The following is a 6,753-nucleotide window of genomic DNA, read 5'->3' as shown; positions in this document are numbered from 1 at the left end:
TAACATTAGCTGGGGCCTCTTTCAGGTTGTCTTAGCAGCAACCTTTGAGTTTTGCCACTAGTACATTTACAAGTTATGAAAAACAGGCATTTATGTAATAATTCTTACACTTTCCGAATGATCTTATGAACCATTAATAACTCATACATAAATGGTTTGTCATTAAAATAATACTTCATTTATATATAGTGACATGATCATATAGAAAGTATGAAAATTCAATTATTAAGCACATTATAGATGAGCTTATTAATAAAGAATACAACATGTTAATAGTGTGTAGATAATAAAGAATAAAACATGTATAACTGTGCATATAAAAGACTTACTAATGGGTATTAATGAATGAATAATGCTTTATAAATGATGAATTCCTAATTCACTAATGCTTAACTAACGCTTAATAATGTGAAGTTAAAACATTTATAACTGTGCTTATAAATGACTTACTAATGGGTATTAATGTATGAATAATGCTTTATAAATGATGAATTCCTAATTTACTAATGCTTAACTAACGCTTAATAATGTGAAGTTAAAACATTTATAACTGTGCTTATAAATGACTTACTAATGGGTATTAATGTATGAATAATGCTTTATAAATGATGAATTCCTAATTTACAATTGCTTAAGTAATGCTTTATAGCGTGTAGTTGTTATAAAGTGTTACCGAACTTGGTAAAAGGTTCTTGCACCACCAGAGAGGATTCTCGCTGACACAAATACACAAATGTTTTCAGAGTATAAACAATAATCTTTCTACAGTAGTAGGCAACACGTACACACACACACACGTACACACAGACACACACACACACACAAACATATAGAGAGAGAGAAAGGAAGGAAGGAAGAAAGGAACTATTACTGGCATAAGGAGTGGCCACAACAGGAATTGGTAAATTAAAGGGAACAGACTCCCCGCTCAGAATTAACCTCTGCAGGGTGTTCAGGACCTTTCCTCTCCCCCTAAGGGTTGTTTCAGCGGTCTCGTACATTACAGCTCACCCCGTATCTTTTGAAAAGAGTATTTTTCCTGGCATCCTGCTGTTCTCAACATCTGAGGGAGATGGTGAATGGTGGGGGAGAGACCCTGTGCAATGACTTAAGACACTGACTGTGCGGTAAATGTCAAGAAAGTTGGAAAAGTATTGATGTACTGCTTAAGCTAAGACGTTCATGTAATTAGAAGGCTGGGACAGTATGCGTTTGTATTGCAGTTTTTGTTTATTGCAATTCTCGATTGTATTGAGTATTTACTCCCTCCAGGATTTCATGGCCTTTTTTTTAGATTATTGGGGCCCAAATGTTGTGGGAGCTTTTGTAAAAAGGTGCGTGCGTGTGTCAGTTGCGGAAAAGCAGCACATTTCAGCAACTTTATAGTGAAAAAAAACGTTCAATAGAAATGTGCAACACACACACACACACACACACACACACACACACACACTGTGTTGTCCTATATATTCTCCAGCTTCATGTGATTTAATATAGAGAAAGAGTTAGTAAGCAGCTGTCCAGACTTTGTAATTCAGATTTAAACAGCCTTCTTTATCGACTGCATAATGTTGAAAAAATGAAATGTTTGATGCCACATTAAAAGATAAAATAAAATTTGAGGTACATTTTTTTTATATTCATCAGACGATGCTCCGCCATCTGATGTTGGGTGTTAACGAGCCAGACCGGCCTCCATTTTCAGAGCAACAGGTTGGTTGTCTTCTGTTCATCTTCATTGCTGAAATTGATATCCCGTCTCCAACCAAATTAGCCCATCTGTGCGGGTTCTTTTTAAACATGCGTAAACCTGCTGAAAATAGTTGATCCTTTCCTACTGCCAGCAGTAGAATATGCCTGTATTTTTTTTTCTTCTGGTCTGTGGAGTCAGTGTGTAACTTTTTGATATTAATGAACAACCAAGCCATTCATGCCATTGCCAAATTAGTTGCTATAAAGCTAATTGAGACTATCAGCTCCACACAACTCTCTGTATATCTCAGTATGGTTATGTTCTGAAGATCTTGTCAGCTGGTGACTTTCCCGCGCAGAAACTCAAGTGAAGATAATTACTTCTTCGGAAGAGTCCATGTTTTTTTTTTTTTAAACCACGGTGTCCTTGGCTATTTGCAACTGTGTGGAGGAGTGGTGGGGGCATGTGCGCAATCAAGAAAAGCTTGTATCCTGTGCATGCACCAACAGTGTTGTTGTTACTACTTTGAATTCATCATGGGGGCCACAGAAACTATGCACTAATAGGTTTAACTTTTTCTGCTACAGCTTTCCGATACAGTGCACAAAATGGCAAACTCTGCTGTACATTCACTTGATATCTTCGCTAATAAATTCTCACTCACCGACCACACAAGCACCCACATACACACACACTGCATACACACACACACACACACACACACACACACACACACACACATACATTGTAAAATGTCTGGCCAGTGTCATGTGATACAGCTAATTGTACGTACCTGTGACACAGTGTGCTGTGAGACTGGCTATTTCAGGCAGGATGTGTAACTTTTCCTTCGTTAGTGAGATGATTGCATAGGGCATAGCATGCAGCAACAAGGTAGGAAAAGAACAAGAGGTGTTTGTTAGCACCAACAGACAGAAGTCTGTAGACTAGCTGACTTAGCTGAACAAGGTCTCAAATAGAGCTTTTTAGTTGGATCCTGAGACATGTCTTGAGCTAATTATTTACAAAATCTTGTCTATTAATGCATCTAGGTGCCTTTTTATTTCTAGGGATGTAACACTCAACTCACGATTTGAAACAATTCAGGATTTTAAGTTCATGATATGATTTTATTAACAGAGTGAACTGCAGAAAAATGACTGAAAAGTATTAGTTTATTTCTATAAACTATGCAAAATAACCTCTTATCCTCCTCTTATCAAAAGTGACAGGGAAATTGCGTTTTATCTTAAATGAAAAAAAATTTAAAAAATAATAACAGTTCACATCCAACTAACAAATAAATAAACAAAAAATAAATAAACTAAGAGTTAAATACATTTTGTTTGAAGCCCTACACGAACAGTCATGAGTACACAACAGACCTAGAAGCAAAGAATGCATTAACCTACATAAAAGCCGAGGAGATATGTCATCAACAAAGTCATATAATAAAAAAACGGGATACAAACAACAATTCTCTTTTCAACAATTGAGAAACGTCTGTTATAATAATCTAATATTTTTTTTTCTTTATTAATCCTTTTGGGATGTCTCCCGAAAGGAAATTTAAACTTCCAGGATCCGTTTTAGCAAGAAAAGAAACATGACAGTATAAGGATAACAAAAATAGCAGTAATAATAATAATAAGAAGAACAATAAGAACATTTGTCAATAAAATGACATAAAAAGAAATTAACTATAAATTATCAGTCGGAAGTGTCAGTGTTGAGTCAAGTGTTAAAGTTAAAATGAACGGGTATTAATTAAGTCCAGGTGTGTATGTATGTATTAATGTATGTATGTATTAGGGCCTCTCCGGGAACCATCACCTTATCGTGGTGGAGAGAATTGTGTGTCCCCCTTAACCTGAGGGCTGTGTTGGCTCGAGCTTTGTGCTCCTGGTAGGGTCTCCCATGGCAAAGTGGTCTCAGGGGAGGGACCAGACAAAGAATGGTTCAAAAATCCTATGGAAACACGAGGAAGAGATTGAGGGACCCCGCCCGGAGGAAGCCCGGGGCCCCCGTCTGGAACCAGGCCCAGACGGCGGGCTCGTAAGCGAGCGCCTGGTGGCCGGGTTTGCCACGGATCCCGGTTGGGCACCGCCCGAAAAAGCTACGTGGCACCTTCTCTCTCCACCTCATGGGCCCACAACCTGTGGGAGGAACCCGTGGGGTCGGGTGCGCTGCCACATGGGTGGCGGCGAAGGTCAGGGGCTTCGACGGACCAGACCCGGGCGGCAGATGCTTGCTCTGGGGACGTGGAATGTCACCTCTCTGTGGGGGAAGGAGCTGGAACTTGTGCGGGAGGTGGAGCGCTACCAGTTAGATCTGGTGGGGCTTACCTTTACGCACAGTCTCGGTTCTGGAACCATACTCCTGGATAGGGGTTGGACTCTGTCCTACTCCGGAGTTGCCCAGGGTGTGAGGCGCCGGGCCCGGTGTGGGGATAGTCACAAGTCCCCGGCTGAGCGCCGCTGTGTTGGAGTTTACCCCGGTGGTAGAGAGGGTCGCCTTTCTACGCCTGCGGGTGATCGGGTGGAAAACTCTGACTGTTATTTGTGCATATGCACCAAACAAGAGTTAAGAGTATTCGGCCTCCTTGGAGACCCTGAATGGAGTCCTGTATGGGGCTCCAGTAGGGGACTCTATAGTCCTGCTGGGGGACTTCAACGCACACGTGGGTGATGATGGAGATACTTGGAGAGGCGTGATTGGGAGGAACGGCCTCCCTGATCTGAACCAGAGTGGTTGTCCGTTGTTGGACTTCTGTGCTAGTCATGGATTGTCCAATAACAAACACCATGTTCGAACATAGGGATGCTCATAAGTGTACGTGGTACCAGAGCACCCTAGGCCAAAGGTCAATGATCGATTTTATAATCGTTTCATTTGATCTGAGGCCGTATGTTTTGGACACTCGTGTGAAGAGAGGGGCAGAGCTGTCAACTGATCACCATCTGGTGGTGAGTTGGGTCAGGGGATGGGGGAGGACTCTGGACAGACCTGGTAAGCCCAAACGCGTAGTGCGGGTAAATTGGGAACGTGTGGAGGAGGCCCCTGTCTGACGGGCTTTCAATTCACACCTCCGGCGGAGCTTTTCAGGCATCCCTGTGGAGGCTGGGGGCATTGAACCTGAGTGGACAATGTTCAAAGTTTCCATTGCTGAAGCTGCGGCGGCAAGCTGTGGTCTTAGGGTCTTAGGTGCCTCAAGGGGCGGTAACCCACGAACACCCTGGTGAACACCGGGGTCAGGGAAGCCGTCCGACTGAAGAAGGAGTCCTTCCGGGATATGTTATCCCGGAGGACTCCGGAGGCAGTTGCAAGGTACCGACGGGTCCGAAGGGCGGCAGCCTCTGGCGTGACAGAGGCAAAGCAGCAGGTGTGGGAGAAGTTTGGAGAAGACATGGAGAAGGACTTTCGGTCGGCACCAAGGTGCTTCTGGAAGACTGTTCGCAACCTCAGTAGGGGGAAGCGAGGAATCATCCAAGCTGTTTACAATAAGGGTGGGGCTTTGTTGGCCTCAACTGGGGAGGTAATAGAGCGGTGGAAGGAGCACTTTGAGAAACTCCTAAATCCAGCTGACACACCCTTTGTGGTAGAGGCAGAGCTGGAGGATGATGGGGGATTGTCGGCAACTTCCCTGGTGGTGGTCAAACAACTCCACAGCGGCAAAGCCCCAGGAATTGATGAGATCCGTCCAGAAATCCCGAAAGCTCTGGGTGTGGAGGGGCTGTCTTGGTTGACACGCCTCTTCAACATTGCTTGGAAGTCTGGGACGGTGCCTAAGGAGTGGCAGACCGAGGTGGTGGTTCCCCTCTTAAAAAAGGGGGACCAGAGGATGTGTGCCAATTACAGGGGTATCACACTTCTCAGCCTCCCTGGTAAAGTCTACTCCAAGGTGCCAGAAAGGAGGGTTCGGCCGATAGTCGAACCTCGGATTGAAGAGGAACAATGCGGATTCCGTCCTGGCCGTGGAACAACGGACCAGATCTCCACTCTTGCAAGGATCTTGGAGGGGGCATGGGAGTATGCCCCACCAGTCTACATGTGTTTTGTGGATCTGGAGTAGGCGTATGACCGGGTCCCCCGGGAGAAATTGTGGGTGGTGCTGCGAGAGTATGGGTTGAGGGGGTTCCTTCTCAGGGCCATCCAATCTCTGTATGACCAAAGACAGAGCTGTGTCCGAGTTCTCGGCAGTAAGTCGGACTCGTTCCAGGTGAGGGTTGGCCTCCGCCAGGGCTGCGCTTTGTCACCAATCCTGTTTATAATATTTATGGACAGGATATCGAGGCGTAGTCGGGGCGAGGAGGGGTTGCAGTTTGATAGGCTCAGGATCTCATCGCTGCTTTTTGCAGATGATGTGGTCCAGATGGCCTCATCGGTCTGTGACCTTCAGCACTCACTGGATCGGTTTGCAGACTAGTGTGAGGCGGCTGGGGGGACGATCAGCACCTCTAAATCTGAGGCCATGGTTCTCAGCAGGAAACCGATGGAGTGCTTTCTTCAGGTAGGGAGTGAGTCCTTACCCCAAGTGAAGGAGTTTAAGTACCTTGGGGTCTTGATCGCTAGTGAGGGGACCATGGAGCGTTAGATTGGTCGGAGAATCGGAGCAGCGGGTGCGGTATTACATTCTGTTAATCGCACCGTTGTAACGAAAAGGGAGATGAGCCAGAAGGCAAAGCTCTCGATCTACCGGGCAATTTTCGTTCCTACCCTCACCTATGGTCATGAAGGCTGGGTCATGACCGAAAGAACGAGATCCAGGGTACAAGCGGCCGAAATGGGTTTCCTCAGGAGGGTGGCTGGCGTCTCCCTTAGAGATCGAGTGAGACGCTCAGTCATCCGAGAGGAGCTCGGAGTAGAGCCGCTGCTCTTTCGCGTCGAAAGGAGCCAGTTGAGTTGGTTCCGGCATCTGGTAAGGATGCCTCCTGGGCGCCTCCCTAGGGAGGTGTTCCAGGCACGTCCAGCTGAGAGGAGGCCTCAGGGAAGACCCAGGACTAGGTGGAGAGATTATATCTCCAACCTGGCCTGGGAACGCCTCGGGATCCCCCAGTCGG

The 6,753-nt window shown here is 45.5% G+C and overlaps 1 long non-coding RNA gene across 1 annotated transcript in view; it reads left to right on the top strand.

Annotated features, from left to right (window-relative positions):
- Window positions 1–6,753, top strand: part of LOC117957739 — a 17,633-nt gene that overhangs the window by 289 nt on the left and 10,591 nt on the right. The window lies entirely within an intron of this gene.

The sequence above is a fragment of the Etheostoma cragini genome, chromosome 15 (genome assembly GCF_013103735.1).
Source record: "Etheostoma cragini isolate CJK2018 chromosome 15, CSU_Ecrag_1.0, whole genome shotgun sequence".
Classification (NCBI taxonomy): domain Eukaryota; kingdom Metazoa; phylum Chordata; class Actinopteri; order Perciformes; family Percidae; genus Etheostoma; species Etheostoma cragini.
The sequence above is the reverse complement of the archived record's forward strand: the minus strand, read 5'-3'. Positions and strand labels throughout refer to the sequence as shown.